Consider the following 20959-nt stretch of genomic DNA (forward strand, 5'->3'; position numbering starts at 1 on the left):
AGTTATTTTGGGAAGCTTCTTACTTCCTCTTAGTAAATATAATAAGAGACAGATCCGACATAGATTTAAATTTAAATGAAACATCTCCCCTCCACCTTAACATGGTTCCTTCTTCGATGTGTGCCAATGATGTGGAATGCAAATATTTCCTATCAACTAGTACTACTGTCTACTATTACTACTATTACTGCCTACTGCCTACTATCACTAGTACTTCTGCCCATTATTACTACTGCTGCCCACTAATACTCCTACTGTCTACTATTACTACTGCCTACTGTTACTATTACTGTTGCCTACTACTGCTACTACCACTTCAAAGACTACTACTACTACGACCACTACTACTACAAGCACAATTACTACTACAACTACTTCTAGAGTTACCACTGTTGCTACAGTTAATACTACTGCTACAATTGCTACTGTTTTTTTTTTTTAGAAGATTTTATTTATTTATTCATGACAGACACACAGAGAGAGGAACTACATAGGCAGGGTGAGAAGCAAGTTCCCTGATGGAAGCCTAATATGGGACTTGATCCCGGGACCCTGGGATCATGCCCTGAGCCAAAGGCAACCACTGCGCCCTGTCCCCTACAAATGCTACTATTACTGCTGCTACCATTACTATTATTACTAAAACTACTGCTACTACTATTCCTACTACCACTACTGCAATTATTACTACTACTATACCAATTACTCTTACTGCTCTACTTGCCACTCAATTGCTACTCTATTGCAATTATTACAATGATCATGACTACAAGTACTGTATTAAAGTTACTATGATTACAACTACTACAGCAGTTACTACTACTACTACGACTACTATTACAATTATCAAGACTACTGCTGTTAACACTTACCCCTCCTCCTCTCTACTGCTTGTGATGATCCACATAGTTCTTCCATAGTTCATAGGCTTCTTCCCTTCTACTGTCTCACTTCATTTATTTTTCTGTTTCTTTCTTTTTTTTGAGGTTTTATTTATTTATTTGAGAAACAGAGAGAGAGAGAGAGAGAGAGAAGGGGAGGGGAGAGGGAGAGGGAGAGAGAGAATCCTAAGCTGATCATGTGCTGAGGATGGAACATTACACAGAGCTTGATCTTACGATCCTGAGATCATGACCTGAGCTGAAATTAAGAGCCCAGCACTTAACCGACTGAGCCATCTAGGTGCCCCCCACTTCATTTCTTTTGTGAGTAGAGCATTTTTCCTTTCTGGTATCTGTCTTAAACTTTTACTTTTAGAATAATTATGGGTTCACAGGAAGTTGGTAAAAAAAAGGTACAAGGAGGTCCCATGTCCCCTTCACCCAGTTTTCCCTAATGGTAACACCCCACATTACTCTAGCACAGCAGCAAAACCAGGAAATCAACATTGGGGTTTCTTTTAATTTTAATAAAGGCCAAATCAATCAAATAATCATATATATTATATGATTATAACATAATCATATAATAATGATTATTAGTTTCCACTAATGGAAACTAAAACATCAACATGATAGAAGTCTGGAGTCTTTGGGCTGGACTATCATTTCTTTGTTCTTTGTGCTTTGTTTGTTTTTAGTTGTTTCTAGGTGTTATTTATAATATCAGATGTTGTATTAGCTCATGCCATTTTCTAACGTAAAGCCTTGAAATCGTGCATTGTAATGGAACAAACTTTTTAATATGGCAATATTTTATTAATATGAAGAAAACTGAAGTAAAATACACTTTGTCTACCTGGAGGTGTATTGCTGCTGGCTGTAAAGTGATTGGGGATGAGGGCTGGTCTCTTTCTTTCTCAGCAAGAAACAGCACCACAGCCTGGGGAGAGGGTCTCAAGTGGAGGAATTTCTAGGCAGCAGCAATGTGATACTCTGGAGCCACTTAGTTGGAATTTCTTGTGGGGTCTTCCTCTGGAAATCAGCAGAGTTAGGCTTATCTTCATCGGTGCAGAATGGCCATAGACAAAGGGGCCTCCCAAGACCCCTTTCCAAGCTTCATGAATTTCTTACTGCAGTTTTCCTGGCATAAAGCTAGTTCTGAAACATTGGTTTGGTCATTCTGATTGCTCTAGTGATCTGGTCAGTTACTTTAATAGGGAGCACTGTCCTTTCTTTATTCTTCATAGTTTTTCTCCTTCTTGTGTTGCTTCACTCTGGGGAGCAGGTGTGGGGAACAGGAAGCATGTACCCTTAACATATAAGTTTATCATTTGGGAGCAAGTGATCTAGTGAACAAAAACTAGAGGGGTGCTAGAAGGGGCCCTTCTAACACAGGGCTCATGAGGGGGCCAGAGGATTAGAAAGAGTTGAACTAGTTAATTCACTACTCAATTGTTCTTACTCATAGCTGCAATTCACAGCAAAAATGCCAATACTCCAGTCCCCACCAAGACCAATGACATCTAACGTCTGGGAGGTGGGGCATAGGCATCAACACCAAAAAAAAAAAAAAAAAAAAAAAAAAAAATTCAGGCTCATAGTCAGTGTTGGCAACCCCTGACCAAAATGCTGAAAACAACTATCCCAGATGAAATAAACTGTGTTTGTTTGGATTCTTTTATTAAAGGATGGAACTGTGTAGATTGTGTGATGTCCAGTGTGAAGGAGAGATCAGGAATGGAGAAGACACATCTTTTCCTGGGGTTGTCAGTCAAAGGGAGCAACAGAATTCATTCTGGCAGGCAGTGCAGGACAAGTAGCAAAGTCAATGTGGTGGGCAGGGCAGAGTTGCAGTTCCAACTAGCCTGTGCTTCCCAAACTAGGCCCTTGTCAGTGGATGGAGGTTTAGGAATAGGACTTTCTCTGTCAGGAGGCTTGGCATAGTCTCCAGGTGAGCTGGATTCAGGAAGTGGAGTGTCAAGTTAGGGATGGAAGACATGTCGTATGGATGACCTCTCGCTTCCCATGCAGCATGGCACTTTCCCTGCGAAGCTTGAATGGAAGTGCAGATGTCTTCAGTCTCTTGGAAGCCACTCTCAAGTGATCATGAAGGATGAAGAAAGAGGGCTGAGAGTCAGCAGCCCCCAGATCTTGGGCTTCATCTGATAGGAGGCAAGGCTGCATTTTGGCTGCCTAGTAAGGCTAAGACTACTTCTTGGAATTTCCCACTATGACTGCCCCCTGGGGTGGACTTGGTTTGTGGGAAGAGACCATTGGGGAATCCTGCTCTGAAGAGTCAGAGAAGGGCATGAGGATGATGCTGGCAACCCCCTATTCCCAGTACTTCCTTGGAAACTCCACACTACTGTGAGTGGTGGCATTCATGCTTTGTGATTGGCTTTAGTGATCTAAACCATAATCTTATTATTAGTCTCTTCTGTCTTCTTTCTAATCAAGTTTCACACTATCATAACTAAAAAAAAAAAAAATTAAAGACTGTGAAACCCCATAATGCAAAAGTGAGAATGCTGAGACCCAGGCGGGTTTAAAGTGGCCTCTAGGAGACTTGACACCACTCAAGTGAGCTGGTCTCCTGTAATCACAATTCTCTCCTCTCCCCAACCCTGCTAGAAGCCACTCATTAATTATAGATAGAAAATATAAAGGTTGGTTTTCCTGTGTTGCATTCATCACAGAGATGTATAGTAAATGCAGCGAGATTGCATTGCTAAACTTGAACTCATCTTAAATCAAAGTGACCTTTAAATTACCTTCAAACTTCCCCCCCAATCTTCATTCCCAAATAACTATTGGTACATAGCCTTTTATTAATGACATATTAAATTAGATTAACTTTACTTGAGTTCAAGCTGAAAGGTTGGAAAATAGCTTTTATTGCATGCTGTAGGTGAAATCTTATGTAATGCATTATATTAATATGCTATTTGATTCTCCAACTGGGATGAGGAAACAGAATTATGGTGGAGAATGGAAATAACAGTGCAATCTCAGGGTGGACTAAGTCATCAAAACTAAAGGATAAATTTAAAAAATACAAAACCAAAGAAGAAGAAATGTCATAGACAGAAGCCACAATTCTCACGTTTCCTGGGAATGTCTCCTAAGGTTTGGTCTTCAGAGGCAGTGATCTTCCCCATTGTTCTTTCTCAGCGGCTTTCTTTCAGACCATCTCACATTCTCTGGGCCCCTATGTTTTGGCCATTCACCTTTGCTGTGTTTCTGGTCTTTGAGTTGGAAAAGCAGGTACAGAATCATGGGATGATCCAGCGCCTGAACCCTCCTAAATCTGAGCTAATTTAGGATTCTAGGACCACCACATGACAGGCTATTGCAACTCCTTGTAATATGGAGATTATGAAAGCTTTTTTTCCCCTTGTCCTCTCAGCCAGTCTCTGCAGGTCTCCTCCTCTGGGGCTCAATAGCTTGGAAGAATAATTTCTGGTAGGATACATCCACCTGTGTGAGACTACAAGAATCCTGAAAAATACTGTCAGAGATGATAGAGTTCACTGTTTATCCTCTGGAAAAGTGACCAGGTAAAGGGTATTCCAGAAGGCCCTATGTACACAAAACAAACCTCAGAAAATATTAGCCAATAGTTACTCAGCCCTGAGAAGTTGTTATAGAGCTGTGTATTTAAGACAAGTAAGACTTTCATATTTGCAAATTGAATAGATGAATTAGGAGAATGATCCACGTATTCTATGTTTTATTTATTTGTTATGGATTGAATTGAGTCATAATTGTCAGTGAATTGAAAAATCCATATGTTGAAGTTCTAATGTCTAGTACCTTAGAATTTGACTTCATTTGGAAGTTAGGTCATTGCAGATGTAATTGGTTACATTAACAAGAAGTCACTAGGTGGGGTCCAACATGACTGGTGTTCTTATAAAAAGGGAAACTTGGACACAGAGGCACATACAAGGAGAATACCATGTGAACATGGATGGCCATCTGAATGACCATATGAACTTGAAGATGACCCAAGAAGAGAGATCTGGAACATATTTTCCTTCACAGCCCTCAAAAGGAAGCAATCCTGCTAACACCTTGATCTTGGACTTTCCAGCTTCCAGATCTGTGAGACAATAAATTTCCATTAAGCCACCAAGACTCTGGTACTTTGTTATAGCAGTCCTGGAAGACAAATATAATATTATATGGAGAAGAAGAAAAAAAGGAATGAAATTTAAAAAAAAAAGGGAAAATAGTGGAAAGAAATAAGGAAGTAAACATTTTTAGCACATACCAGTTCTCATGTCTTTTGAAAAAGTACTATGGCAAGGCAAATATTTAATTCTAATTTCACAGGAAAAAAATTCCAAGGCTTAGACTGTACATAAAATGGTCAAGTTTGCATCACTTGGAAGCTGTAGAACCAAAATCCAAACTATTTGCCATATGACACATCCTATATGAGGCATAAATACTTTCTAGTTAACTTCAGAAAAGACCAGTAAATTTGTCCCACAATAGGAAGGTTTCAATCAGTTCTAGTTATGGAAATGGATTCTAAGAAGCAGAAACCCACCCTGGCTCATCAGAAAGAATGGCATTGGGCTTTTCTTTGCTTATTGCAAATCTCATGGAAAATCTTGTGAAAACCAAGGAAGGAAATACCCTGGGGTCAGCTGAGCCTGAAGGGGAAACTGAAGACTTCAGTCACCCCCTCCCCAGCCCATCCCTCAGGGCTGCGTGTTTTCTCTTTTCTCAGATTCTGTCCATCATGGCTTCTCTGGTGGCTAGAGTCCAGTGTGGCCTCTATGATCCCTGCCTCTTTGTGTTCACGTTCTTATGCAACTCCTTCCCCTTGTGTGAGATAATAAATATAGACCTTTTAAGCCACTGAATTTGTGGCACTTTGTTATCCGGAATCTCTGTTTTCAGCATCTTCCTTTTTTTTGTCATAAACTTGATTCTACATAGCTGCTTAGTACTAATAACTTGGCTGTTAGCTCAAGCACCTACTGGAGGTTCTAACTTCACTGTATCCCACTTCATATTTGCAAATAGCCTCAAAATTCTTAGAGAAATAATTTAATTCTTAGAGAAAGTTTAGGTTTGCAGCAAAATTGAGCAGAAAATGTTGAGTTCTCATATGCCCTTAGCCCCTACACATGCATAGCTTCCCTTACATCAACATCCCACAGCAGTGTGACATGTTTGTTACAACTGATGAACCTATGTGACACATCACTATCACTCAAATTTCATAGTTTGCATTAGGATTAACTCTTGGCATTGTATAATTTGACATTTGACATTGTATATTGTACATTTGACAAATGTATAATTAATGACCTGTATTTAGCATTATAGTGTCATATGGAGTTTTTTCACTACTGTAAAAATCTTTTTTCTTCTCTTAGGCATCTTTATCTCCCTCCCTAACCCCTAGAAGACACCTATCTTTTTACTGTCTCCATAGTTTTGCCTTTTTCAGAATGTAATAGGGCTGGAATCATTCAGTATGTAGCCTTTTCAGATTGGTCTTTCACTTAGTACTATATATTTCCTCCACATCTTTTCATGGCTTGATAGCTCATTTCTTTTTAGTGCTGAATTATATTTCATTGTCTGGATGGACCATAGTTAATCAGTTCACATACTGAAGGCATCTTGATTGCCGTTTGCTTTCAAGTTTTGGCAGTTATGAATAAAGATGCTATAAATATCCATGTGCACATAAATGTGGACATAAGTTTTCAGCTCATTTGGTTAAAATACCTAGGAGTGTGGTTGTTAGATTATTTTGCATTTCCACCAGCAGTGAATGAGAGTTCCTGTTGCTACACATCCTTACCAGCATTTGGTGGTATCAGTATTCTGCATTCTGGCCATTCTAATAGGTGTATAGTCCCATCTTATTATTGTTTTAATTTTCAATTCTTTAAAGAAATGCTTGTTTGAAATTTGTATATCTTTGGTGAAGTGCCTAGGCTTTTTGTCCATTTATAAATCTGGTTGTTCATTTTATTGTTGAGCTTTAAGAGTTCTTTGTATATTTTGGATGATAGTTCTTTATCAGATTGTCTTTTACAAATATCTCCTCAGCCTGTGGCTTTTCTTCTCATTCTCTTGACTATGGCTTTCACAGTGAAGAAGATTTTTTTTTAATTTGTCAAAAAAGATTTATTTATTTATTTGAGAGAGAAAGAGAGCACCAACATGGAGAGGAGGGGCAGAGGGAGAGGGAGAGAAGCAGACTCCTCACTGAGAGCAGAGCCTGATGCAGGGCTCAATCCCATGACCCTCAGATTACGACCTGAACCAAAACCAAGAGTCAGATCTTCAACCAACTGAGCCACCCAGGCACCCTAAATTTTTTTTAAATTTAGTTTTAATGAAGTCCAGCTTATTAATAAATTCTTTCATGGATTGTGTCTTTGGTGTTGTATCAAAAAAGTCATCGCTATGCTCAAGGTCATCTAGATTTTGTCTTATTATCTCCTAGGAGTCTTATAGTTTTGCATTTTATATTTAGATATATGATTAATTCTGAGTTAATTTTTGTGAAAAGTGTAAGGTCTATGTCTAGATTCCTGGGTTTGTTTGTTTGTTTGTTTGTTTGTTTTTTGGCATGTGGTTTCCCAGTTGTTCCAGCACCATTTGTTGAAAAGACCATCTGTTTTCCATTATATTGCCTAGGCTGCTTTGTCAAAGATTAATTGACTTTATTTATATGGGTCTATTTTTGATCTCTCTATTCTGTTCTATTGATCTGCCTATTTTGCCAATGCAACACTGTCTTGATTACTGTAGCTTTCAGAGATTCTGAAAGTAGGATATTGTCACTCCTCTGACCTTGCTCTCTTCAATATTATGTTGACTATTCTGAGTCTTTCCACTTTTCATGGAAACTTTAGAATAAGTTTGTCAATACCTACAAAACAAATTGCTGGGATTTTGGTGGGGATCACATTGAATCTCCAGATCAAGCTGGGAAAAACTGATATCTTTACAATATTGAGCTTTCCTGTACATGAAAATGGAAAATTTCCCCATTTGTTTAGTTCTTTTATTTCTTTTTTCAGAGTTTTATGACTGTCTTCATGTAGATCTTGTAAACACATGTCATGTCATCCACAAAGACAGTTTTATTTATTTTTTCATCAATTATCTTTTAGTTACCCTTTTTAAATAATTTTATTTATTTATTCATGAGATAGAGAGAGAGAGAGAGAGAGAGAGAGAGAGAGAGAGAGAGGCAGAGACACAGGCAGAGGGAGAAGCAGGCTTCACGCAGGGAGCCTGATGTGGGATTCAATCCTGGGACTCCAGGATCACGCCCTGGGCCGAAGGCAGGCACTAAACCCGAGCCACCCAGAGATTCCCATTTTGTTCCCTTTTTGTCCAATTACATTAGCTACAACTTGCATGTGATACTGAAAAGGTGTGTGTGGGGGGGGACATCCTTGCCTATTCATGATTTTGTGGGAAAGCTAATTTCTCACTATTAGGTATGATGTTAGCTGTAGGTTTTTTATAGATGTTATTTATTCAGTTGATGAATTTGCCCTCTATTCCCAGTATCCTGAAGTTCTTATCATGAGTGGGTGTTTGATTTTGTCAAGTCCTTTTCCTGCATGTATTGATACAAGTATGTGATTGTTTTTCTTTAGCCTGTTGATATGATAGATTATATTAATTGATTTTCAAATGTTAAGCCAGGCTTTTATGCTTGGGATAAATTCCACTTTGCCATGGTGTATAATTCTTTTTATAAATTGTTATATTTTATTTGCTCATATTTTGTTGAGGATTTTTGCATCTATGTTCATGAGAGATACAGTCTTTAGTTTTTAAAAAAATTATGACTTTGGCAATTTTGGTATTAAGGTAATGCTGTCTTCACAGAATGAGTTAAGAGATGTTTATCTTTTTCTATGTTCTGAAAGAGATTGGCGAGAATTAGTACAATTTCTCCCTAAATGTTTGCTAGAAACCGCCAGTGAACCTATCTGAGCCTGGTGCTTTCTGTTTGGAAGGTTATCTAATTATTGATTCAATTTATTTAATAGATATATGTCTTTTTGGATTGTCAATTTTTCCTTGTGTGAGTTTTTAAAAAAGATTTTATTTATTTATTTATGAAGATAGAGAGGCAGGACACAGGCAGAGGGAGGAGCAGACTCCTCATAGGGAGCCGGATGCGGGACTCCAAGCCTGGTCACCGGGATCATGCCCCGAGCCAAAGACAGATGCTTAACCACTGAGCTACCCAGGTGTCCCTTCTTGTGTGAGTTTTGGCAGATTATGTCTTTCAAGAAATTGGTCCATTTCATGTAGGTTATCAAATTTGTGGACACAGTTGTTCATAACACCTCTTTATTATCCTTTTAATGTCCATGTGATCCATGTGTCCATGTGTGTACTATTCCTTCTTTCATTTCTGATATTAGTGATTTGTGTCTTCTCTATTTTTTTCTTAGCCTGGCTAGAGAATTATTGTTTTATTGGGGTTTTTTTTTTTTGGATCTTTTTTGAAGAACCAGTTTTGGTTTCATTACCTTTTTTATTGATTTCCAATTTTCAGTTTTATTGATTTCTGCTCCAATTTTTATTATTTCTTTTGCTTACTTGGATTTTTTTGTTTGTTTTTTTTTTTGTTTTTTTTGTTTTTTGTTTTTTTGCTTTCCTAAAGTGAAAGGTTAGATGATCGATTTTAGGTCTTTCTTCTTTTCGAATATATACTTTCAATGCTACAAATTTCCCTCTAAGCACTGCTTTTACTAAATCCCACAGATTTTGACAAGTTGTATTTTAATTTTCAAAATACTTTAAAATTTCTCTTGCCATGTCTTCTTTAACCCATGGGCTATTTAGAAGTGTGTTGTCTCATCTCCAAATGTTTGAAGATTTTCCAACTATCAGTGACTTCTAGTTTAGTTCTATTGTGGTTTGAGAGAAAGCACTGTGTAATTTCCACTCTTTTAAAGTTAAGGTGTGTCTAATGGCACTGAATGTGGTTGATTTTTTTTTTTGTTCAGCTTTTTACTTTACTTGTTGTTGGAATGGAGTGGTGGCTTCCATGCTCCTCCTTCATGTTGGGTTAGAGACCAGAAGTTGCAATTTTATAAGAAAGCATCGTGTATTGGTTTCTGGCCAGCCAAGCAGTAACATGTCAGACAGTAAATGTCTAGTACATACCCGTAGGACAGCAGTTGCTACACTTAGTTCATATATGCCTAAGTAGCATCCAGTTACATAATAAACTTATGATTAAGAAATTCATAATAGAAATTTTGCAGCCTCACAGATCCTTGGTAAGTCTAAAGAGTAGAGCATGGTATTCAATGACATGCCAAATGTAAGAGCTATTCAATTATGTTGGGGGCAGCCCAGGTGTCGGCTGTGATGTCTTGGTATACATTGCTGGTGATATCTGGGAGACCTAGGGAGCAATAGAAGAGTAGCAGGAATGAAATCTCGCAGTCCTGTGAGTCCACCAGTTCTGAAATCCTTTCGTTCAGTTCAGGTCTGCTGGGTTGGAGTTGGGAGGATGATAAATAGGCTGGTGCCAGTGCAATTATTTGGTGGTCAGTTAAAGCAAAAAAAAAAAAAAAAAAACAAGAAAACAAAAAACAAAACAACAACAACAACAACAACAAAACAACCACTGGTGAAATCAGTGAAGGACAATCTATTATATGAGGCACCTGTCAAAGCTATTTTTTTAGGCTAGTTGTACTTTTCTTTTATTCTCCAGAAAATGAATAGAACAGTTTGATTTCCAGTCTCACTGCCTCACTGTGGTCTATACCTGCATCACTTCATGCTTGCATAATTGAAATTGTTTTCCCATGATTGCCCAGCTTTCTGTCTTTCTCCCATCCAATTCATTCCTACCACAGGAAAATTTATTTGCTAAAATACCCCATTTATCATGTACACTGCCTTTTAAAAAGTTTTCACTGGTCCCCATTACATACAGGACCAAGTATAAACTCCACCTAACATTCCAGATGTTTTGTGTTCAGACTGGAGATTGTCGATAATTTTTTCTCACTATTTCCTGGCCCCTACTTTCATCTCTGACCATATTGCTCTCCGTATAAGCAAATGCCTTTTTCTGTGTCTGTGTCTTTACTTGTGTCCTGTCTTTATTCAGGCAGATACTCTCCTTTCTGCCTAAACAAATTCTGTGCCAGCTTCAAGTCCTACCAGAACTGTCTTCTCCAAGAAGCATTTTTAAGGACCATTTCAATTCTCAGTGTTTTTGTGAAATAATAAGGTCTATCTATCATCTATCTATCTATCTATCTATCTATCTATCTATCTATCATCTATCTATCTATCTATCTATCTATCTATCTATCTATCTATCCCTACTCCCGGTTCTTGACACAGAGCTCCTAAAACCCTTGTAAATAGAGGTGCCAGAAGAATCTTTTGTTCTATCTAGTCTTTGACCCCCCAGTTCCTGGCACAGAGGACCTATATAAGACCTAAGACCTTATAATTTCCTGAGTGATAAGAGGGTTGACACTGAGCTTTTAAAACCCTTGAAAATCCTTGGGTGATTCATTCTAATGAATTTACTCTTGGTGGGCTCCTGGAGGGGGGCTGGTCACCAGAGAGATTAAGCCATATTTAGAAGCTTGGAACTTTTAGCCTTTCTCTCTAATTGTCTACGAAGGGAGAGGCACAGGAAATAAAATTCATAATCAGTCATGCCTACAAGATGGAGCCTCTGTAAAAATCCCAATAATATGGGGTTTTGGAAGCTTCCAGGGTGGTGAACACATACGCGTACCAGAATGGTAGTACACCCCAGCTCTAAGGGGATGGAAACTCCTGCATTCAGGATGCCCCCAGACCTATGTATGTCTTCATATGGCTGGTCGTCTGTATCCTTTATTACATCATTTATTATGTAATAAACTGGAAAACGTAAGTAAGTGTTTCCCTGAGTACTGTGAAAGCTGTTCTAGCAAAAGATTGAATTCATGGAGGGGATGTGAGAACCGCTGATTTGTAGCCAAGTTGGACTGAGATTGTGGAAAACTGGGGGACCCTTTATGTATGATTCACATCTGAAGTTCACATCTGAAGCTGTCTCATGGAACCTGCGGGGTCTACCCTAACTGCTGTCCCTATCAGAATCAAGGTGAATGGTAGGCCATCCCCGCCGGTGTTGGAAGATTGCTCGGTGTGTGGAAAACTCATACACTTGCTGTCAGAGGTGAAGTGTGCTGGTTACATGAGAGGAAGGAGAAACTTTCCTCACACAGTCTCTGCTTTCAGCTCCCGCATCATTTCTGGGCTGTGACGTTTGTTTGTACTGAGTCATTCACCACCTTTCACAGCCATTTGTTCGGATTTAAAAAATCAAATTCAGAATCAGACTTGCTGAGACCTACTCCCATGTCCTCTCCTTCTTTGTGGTCCTCTTGGTAAATATCTGATGAATGAGTGAATGGTACAGAGCAAAACAGCAATGAATTTGAGTCAAAGTATCATGCCCTCCTGGGGGCAAGAGGAAATGAGTTCTTAACAGACATGTTCCTCAAACAGGGTCTGTCCCTGATAAATAAATAGTTCTGTTGAGGCTAAGCACAGCCAGCGCTGTTCTTTCTGACGCAAGTTAAAATCCCTTGAGGAAGTGTATCTTAAAATATCAAGTGATTGGGCACCTGGCTGGCTCAGTGGTTGAGCGTCTGCCTTCAGCTCAGGTCGTGATCCTGGGGTCCTGGGATCGAGTCCTGCATCAGGCTCCCTGCGGGGATCCTGCTTCTCCCTCTGCCTATGTCTCTAAGTAATCTAAAAAAATTTAAAAATATATCAAGTGATAACTGATCCACAATGAAACATAACCTTCCTTTTGTGTAAATCCCCTTATTCTACCTTGGGGGTGGGCTGTGTTTTCTTGGATGTGGTGCTGTGTTTGATACTGAGGCAGAGCGAAATCCACTGATGTTTTTGGAATTGGACTTCAGGCTGAGGACTCCCTTCCCATGATGTCCTGACCACCTGGGCTCCATCCAGGGACACATCTCAGCTTCAACTGTTGCTTGCATAGAAGCTTATGTGGTTATAAGGTAATTAGGCGAATCTTTTCTAGAACATCATTCAGAGAAAAGCACTTATAATGCACATTGTTTTCATAACTATTTACTTAGACTCTGGTTTTTATCTTTTATAAGGTTACTGCTTATTTAAATTTTTCATCTTTAGCTATTTTACTGTTCTACGAAAGGAAAAAAATCCCTCCTGGTGCTCTAATTCAGAGCCACGTGAAAGGGACCGGGATAGAGAAATTACCAGAATGGTCACACCTGTCCCTCTGAATGCCTCCATTGGTTGTACATCCTATAATTTTCCTTTAAAACACTTCGGCACAAACGGTATGAAATATTTACGTGTGGGGCCAGTTAGTTTCACTGTTTATCCTACGGGTGGTTAGTTAGCATTTACAGGGTCCTAAAGAGGAACGTGTCCTCCAACAGTGGCATGGTTAGCATCTAAAGATGCTAAACAGGAATTCACAGTTCAGCTCTCTCTGCCCCAAATCTTCACCCAATTTCATCTGCAAATCTCTGCACTGGAGGTTTGTTAATTAGGGAAGGGTTTTTGGAGATAACTTTTACTGAGGGAAAAAAGTGATGCTTACAATAATTGGAATGTGTGCATTGGCTAAACTCTGCCCTTCCTTGGACAGGGGTGCAGGAGTTTGGAAGGACCAGCAGGATATGTGTGTGCCTTTGGAGTGTTGCCCTTGGTCTGGTGCTCTGTAGCATTTTGTTTCCTGCCTCTTAATTGGAATTCTGTGTCCAGATCATACAATGTACTCAAGGAGGGCCTCGGTGGCTGAGCTTCCAGGAACAGCGTCCATGCCTGCTTCCCAAGAAACATCCATGCGTGTGGCAGCATCGTGTTGGAAACCCGCTTTCATGGTGACATGCCATCTGGTGGTGGCAAGGCCATGTGGAAGGGGCCCCTTTGCTCTTTCTCGTCTCCAGAGGCGATCAACAGCAACCTAAGCTTGAGTTTAGGAGGGTTGTCAAAACCACACACACATACAGTTTCTACCTTGCTTCTCTCACTTAAAGAATTCTCTCCTATCCCAGAGCCAAGAACTGAGGATAAGATTAGATTATTGTGTCACAAAATGAGAGACTCCCCTGTGAGTGTCTGACTTGGTAATCCATTCCCACATTTTCCCATTGGTAATAAGGGATATTATGATGGTTAATTTTATGTGTCAACTTGACCGGCTTAAGGGATGCCTAGAGAGTTGGTAAAACATGATTCCTGGGTGTGTCTGTGAAGTTGTTTCTGAAAGAGATTGGCATTTGAATCAGTAAACTGAGTGACGATCTCCCTCAGATCACTCAATCTGTCAGGAGCCCAAATAAAAGGAAATGGTTGAGAAAGGGAGAGTTTTCTCTCTCTCTCCTGTATCTGAGACGTTTGCCTTCTTCTACTTCTGGTACTGGGGTTCCTGGTTCTCAAGCTTCAGACTCCACTGGCTTTCTTCGGTCTATAGTTGCACTTGGTGGATTGTGGGACTTCTCAGCCTCCAGTATCACGTGAGTCAAATCCTAAATAATCCCCTCTTATATATCTATATAACCTATTGATTCTGTTCCTTTGGAGAACCCTGACTAATACAGATACACTTAGGTTGAGGATGTATATTTTTTATAAGTGGTTGTTTTAGAGTTTAAAAAAATCAGGGGCTCCTGGGTAGCATAGTCTGTTAAGTGTTGGACTCTTGGTTTTGGCTCAGGTCCTGATCTCAGGGTCCTGACATCGAGCCTTGTGTTGGGCTCTGCACTCAGTGGGGAATCTGCTTGCGAGTCTCTCTTCCTCTGCCCCTTCTGCTCATGCTGTCTCTCTCTCTCTCTCTCATAAATAAATAAATATTTAAAAAATCAGATTATTATGAATAATTGTTAGGATAGGAAAATTAGCCTATGTAATTAACCTATGATGAGATATGTATTGATTGTTCAAAACTTAGTCATTGGAAACACAAGGACAACTGAATGGTAACAGTCCTACTTGGAATTCTGAAGCAAGTCCCTGTGTAATTATAAAATACATTGTTATAAAATTCAGAGAATTAATTAAAGTTTAAATTTGAAGCATTACATTGAAGATATGTCCTTCACCCACATTTTGTCTCCAACTGTTGTGTTTATATGTCAATCTAAAACAGAAAATGGATTCTTTAATCTGCAGGCTTCCAGTGATTTTATCTTTCCTTCCCTTCAGATAAATTGTTTCCTTGCTTTCATCATCTTCCTGGCAGATTTTGAGCTGCTTGGGCTACTAAAGTGGAAGAAACATGCTTAATAAAGTCAAATGACTTCTTTCTAATGTTAATTCAGTAAAAAATGTACCCTCCCAAGAATGGGAATGCATGATCTTATAAAACTTGTCTGTAGGCAAAGATGTAATACATGCCCGCTTTATCATTCCAAGAAAGTTATTGCAGTTACAAACAGCAAACGCCTCTCCGTGCTCTGGAGATGGAAGTGCAGTTTGCATCCTAACACACAAAATGAGACCAGGTCGGTCTGCTTGAAGGTAGCTGAGGTCAACAATGTTGCTTTAGAACTTAGCACTCCCCAAATTACCCAGGCTGCTAACAGAAAGAAACTGTGTATTGCTTCTAATTGATTACCTCTATCCCTCCTTTGAAAAAGAAATGAAAAAGCCTCAGATGTAAGATAGCAAGTCTGTGAAAAATTCTGTATTTACTATCTATTTTAATAAACAAAAGTCTTTCTGAAATGCAGCATTTTTAACTCAAGGAGGGATTTTTAAAAATAAGGTCTTTTTCTTTTTATCTAAAGTTTCTAATAGTTTATTTGGGAAAGTTCAATGAACTTTTCTGACTGAAAGGAGTATTTTCAAGACTATCTTGGTGTCAAAAGAAGTGAATACTTGAAAATAACAAAGCCTTTACACTCATATAGCATTCTAGAATATACAGAGCACCTTACTATTCAATCCTCACAATGATCCTTTTAGATAAACAGTATTTTCATTATAAATATATTGAGCCTATATATGTATATACACATATATGATATATACATATATCATACATACATATATGTACATATATACATATATACGATATATATGTGTATATACATATAGGCTCAAAGAAATTAAATAATTTGTCTAAAGTTACATGTATGGTAATGGATTATTAACTTGAACCCACCAATTGCAAATCTTTAGAAAACACATTTGTTCCCTTTGAAGAATTAACTGAAGGAAAAATTCAGACCATCCTTCACCTTCTGGGGAAGTAGTCACCTTTTTTCATGTTTCAGAAATTCAATAATGCAGATGTTTTCATTGTAAAATGAATACATGCAAAGGCTCACTAAGGAATCTGTCTTTTCAAAGAAAGACAAATGCCATATGATTTCACTCATGTGAAATCTGAAAAAGAAAACAAATGCACAAACAAATAAAAAAGCAGAAACATATCTATAAATACAGGGAACAAACTGCTGGTTGTCAAAGGAGAGGGGATAGGTGGGATGGTAAAAATGGGTGAAGGGGAGTGGGAGATCCAGGCTTCCAGTTAGGGAGTGATTTCAGTCACAAGGATGAGAGGCACAGCATAAGGAATATAGTCAACAATATTCTAATAGCATTGTATGGTGACAGATGGTAGCTACACTTATGGGGAGCACAGCATAACATACAGAGTTGTCAAATCACTCTGTTGTATACCTGAAACTAAGGTAGCACTGTGTTCAACTACACTTCAATAAAAGAGAGAGACTGACTCGTCTTTTTAAAACCTGTGTCCAGGGATCCCTGGGTGGCGCAGCGGTTTGGCGCCTGCCTTTGGCCCAGGGCGCGATCCTGGAGACCCAGGATCGAATCCCACATCGGGCTCCTGGTTCATGGAGCCTGCTTCTTCCTCTGCCTGTGTCTCTGCCTCTCTCTCTCTCTCTGTGACTATCATAAATAAATAAAAATTAAAAAAAAATAAAACCTGTGTCCATGCTTTTTCTGGATCATTTCTTGGGGATCAGAACCAAGCCGTCTCCCTTCTTTGCCCTGAAGTTATCATGCACACAGTAGGCACAGAAGCATTGGGTGTATTTGGCATGCACTTCTGCATTCATGTAATTGGGTTCATTGTTTAAGTATATGCAAAATAATTAACAAGTGTAGAAAATGAGGCCCTTGCCTTCAAAATACTTAGAAGATCAGCTTGAAGTGCTTAGACCTGGAATGGATTTCCAAACAGGTCATGGCAAGATGACAAGAGTCCAGCATAATTTCTTTAGCCCTTGTTTTCTGGGAGTAAAGTAAGACGTTAGGTGAGGAAGACTTTCTGTAGAAAGAGGGGCTGAAGCGAAGTCTAGATTTGGATCAATAGCTAGAGAAGGGAGGGCAAATAATATCAAAGGGCTTGGAGAGTCCCAACAGCTTTGGGCAGTTTTGGGGAATAATAATATAATATAATATAATATATAATAATCGACATGTTTGCAAATGTCAATTTGGTTTTTTTTGATGGTGGGGGTGGGTGGATAATGTAGCCTTCAGAAAGTTAAAGGTGACTGAAGGTTAGCTATTCCTTAAAGCCCCAATTAAGCCTCTCTTAAACCAGGCTCTCACAAACATGGGTCTTAGCCTAGATGCTCCTTGATCTTGTGTGGGTATTTACTAGATGAATGCCTGTTAGTAAGAGACCCGAGACCTAATCTATTCTGTAAGATCCATTAAGTCTTAGTTCCCTGTGCCATAGGTGTTCAGTATAAGTAGAAGACAACACAATGACTGGTCAGAGGCAGGCTCCACCTTTATAGTCACTTCTGACAGCCAGAAACACCCCACTCTGGTGGCTACACCCAAGATGCTGAGGGATCCAGTCCTTGCCCTGTTCCTGAGGGGGGTAACAATGGACCACTCTGGATTCGTATATTCTGTATAAGAGTGGGGATAGTTCTGAAATATTTTCACTGGTGCACATATCTTGGAGACCTTTAATTTTGCCAAAGAAAGCCTAATTCTGACATTCATCGTGGAGGTTCCAGAGGTCACTACCTTTACCAATGAAGGCCCACTGGGTATGCCGATATGCACAGTTCAGGTTGGTGATTGAGATCCAGATAGCAGACACCCTCATAGCAGTCCTTCTGGAGTGCTGGCTTCCTGACTGTAACTCCATCAACCACTGCTGGGCTCTCTATTTTTTATTGGGTCAACTGATGCCTCTAGAGTTGTAATTTAAATGGGCTGGCAATATACAATATTACACTATCTCTGATGAAATATTTTAGGAGCGTTCCAGACAGTGTAATAAAAGGTTGGTGGGTTGGGGCAGCCCTGTTAGCGAATGCCCGGAAGGACATGTTGCATATATTGGATTTTCAAGAGAACAGATCTGTAATAGTTATTTACCTCCAAGAGTTCTTGGGAAAAAAAATTGAAGTTGACTATTGCCCTGATTCCAAAGAAAACTTTGCCTTTTGCAGGCTTTTCAAGGCAGTGCTATTCCTTTAACCAGCCAGACTGCCCTCCGCCTGGCTCATCCTCAATGGTGCACGTGGACTACAGCCCCTCCATCACTGCAGGGGGGTATTGACTTTCAAAGGCTATGGCAGTGCCTTCATCTTGTGCCATTTCCTCTGAAACAGAAGTTATTTTCTCTCACAACTGTGCATCATATTTATATTAGCTTATTGATCAAAGCCAGGTCTACTTTCAGAGCAGAGAGGAACCATGCACCTCTTCCTTGTGAGTTAGTTTTCTTCCAAAATACACCAGCTTTGCAGTAGTCCCAGCTCTTCTGCATGAGCCATACACCACCCATGTCCACCCCTCCCCACCCCATGCCCTGGATCATGTGTAAGCAAAGCATACATAAGAAACCGAAGGGCTGCAAAACGTGTGGGGAATAAATAGACATCACGAAAAAAAAAAAAAAAAAAAAAAGAAACCGAAGGGCTTTGGTCTACAGGTGCAGAGAGAACACAAATTGTCCTTGGGCTACTCGGTCTCAACTGTACTTCTGCGCATCAAGAAGCATCCCCACCATTCTATGGTCTTCTTTATCATGTTAGCTATTTATGGGGACCACTTTTTGGCATTCATGTTTTAAATTCTAGAAAAATGCTGAACCTCATGCAGCAAACCCAAAAACTTCATTCTCATGTTTATGGGTGGAAATCAGCACGAGGCAACTTGGCTTTGTATCTTGGGCAAATATGTACTAAGTGAACCACACAGAGAAACCTGCTATGAAATGGTCACCTACAAGGGGGTCTTTTGGCATGGGGGCCGATGACATCATTTTAGGGGTCTGTATGGTCCAGCAACTGTGCCAAGCTTTAGAATCTCCATGTGATCAGAGTGGAATGAAGACAACATCCTTGTACTAGTGTGCTAGGGCTAGCACACTAGTGGGCTAGCACACTAGTACCAAATACTATAGACTAGGTGGCTTAAACAATGGAAATTTATTTCTCTCAATACTGGAGACTTGAAGTCTAAGACTAAGGTGTCAGTAGGTTTGGTTTCTTCTGAGATTTTTCTCTGCAGTTTGCAGATGCTGCCTTCCTTGGTGTCCTCACACGGCTGCCCCCTGTCTGTGAATAGCTTTTGTCCCTTCTTGTGTGTTCACATTTTCTCTTATAAAGATGTCGATCTCCGACTGACGGGCACTGGGGGTTATTCTGTATGTTGGTAAATTGAACACCAATAAAAAAAAAATTAAAAAAAAAAGACGTCGATCAGATTGTCTTAGGGTCATTGCCATAGACCTCATTTTAATTACTTTTTGAAAGACCCCACCTCCAAATATAGTCACATTCTGAGGTTATGGGGCTTAGGGCTTCAGTGTATGAATTTGCCAGTGAGTGTGGGGGAAATTCAGTCTGCTCTGCCTACTCCAGTGGAGATATTAATAATGATCATCCCCACTTCCTTCCAGCTATTCAGAGCTGTCTTGTCACTTTTTATTATATGTCAAAGCTCCTTAAGTGCTTGAAGACCATGTGAGGGGTGGCTGCCAGCGGCACCTCTCAGACCCACCTGATCTTTGACCCCTCAGCAGTTTTTAAAGACATAGATTCATGGGATCCTCCTTTTCTTCCTCTTAGATTCTTAGGCAGTAGACAGGTCTCAGAAATCTATATTGTTTTTATCAAATAGAAAAATCCCCCAGGGTACAGATGTACAAATTGGAACATGCATTTGTCTAGAAGTCCTTCCTTTTGGGAAGGGCCTGGGGAACCAGAGTGGGAAGTGAATGGTACCATTGTTACACACTTTTAGGCTGTTTGGATTTCTTATTACGGTGCATTTTTAGTTGTTCAATAAGAAGTATTTACAATTTAAAATAAACACTTTTTTCAAGTGGCTTTTTTAAGAGAATCAATTGGAAAGCCATGGGTGGATAAGCCTTGGGATCTAAGAGCTTATAGTTAAAGATCAACACTCATCTCAGTTACAGAGCCTGGAGATGGGGCCTTAGCTGGGTTTGAGATGAGGCAGGACAAACTAATGGACTCATAGACAAAAGCACGGGTGGCTCAGGTAACCTATGAGATGATGGACAGGGGAAAGCATGAAAGGGAAAGGCAGGCCAGCCAAGGCAACGTGATATTTATAGCAGGAGGCAGGAGATGGGAACTGCCAAGATTCCCTGACACACTAGGTGCAGTGGGTCTTGTTCTCAGTGCACACCACAATTATCTGGAAATATTAAAAATACTACTCTCCAGACTCCTTTCCAGAAAGTCTGATGGATTTGGTCTAGGGACAGGTGCAAGCATTAGCAGTTTCTAAAAGCTGGCCAGAAGATTCTGATGTGGGGCACATTGCCTTGACTGGGGCCAGTCAGTGGTCATGTCTACCTCGCACTCTCCTGGGATTGATCACAAGACAAATCAGTTCAGGGCTCCATGAACACTTTATTCCTTATCAATGAAGTGATAAGGAAATGGAAATGGCCTTAGTCTTCTGGAGAAGATCTGTCTTCTTGAGGATAAGACTCTTGTACCTGGCCCAAAGCCAGCTTCCACTGGCCCAGCCATCCAGAGGGGACGTTCCGAAGGAAAGTATGG

General features: G+C 39.8%; 1 long non-coding RNA gene across 2 annotated transcripts; it reads left to right on the top strand.

The window, feature by feature from the left end:
* Positions 1 to 9781: 9781 nt before the first annotated feature.
* On the top strand, positions 9782 to 16829 carry LOC118353327 (uncharacterized). Of its 2 annotated transcripts, none has more exons than XR_007408287.1 (3): positions 9782 to 12022; positions 12845 to 12946; positions 13683 to 16829. It is a non-coding gene; the product is annotated as an uncharacterized LOC118353327 (long non-coding RNA). The 2 variants fall into 2 exon arrangements; XR_007408286.1 differs by having other exon boundaries at positions 9782 to 12015.
* The last annotated feature ends 4130 nt before the right edge of the window (positions 16830 to 20959 follow it).

The sequence above is a fragment of the Canis lupus genome, chromosome 34 (assembly GCF_003254725.2).
Source record: "Canis lupus dingo isolate Sandy chromosome 34, ASM325472v2, whole genome shotgun sequence".
In the NCBI taxonomy this organism is placed as follows: Eukaryota; Metazoa; Chordata; class Mammalia; order Carnivora; family Canidae; genus Canis; species Canis lupus.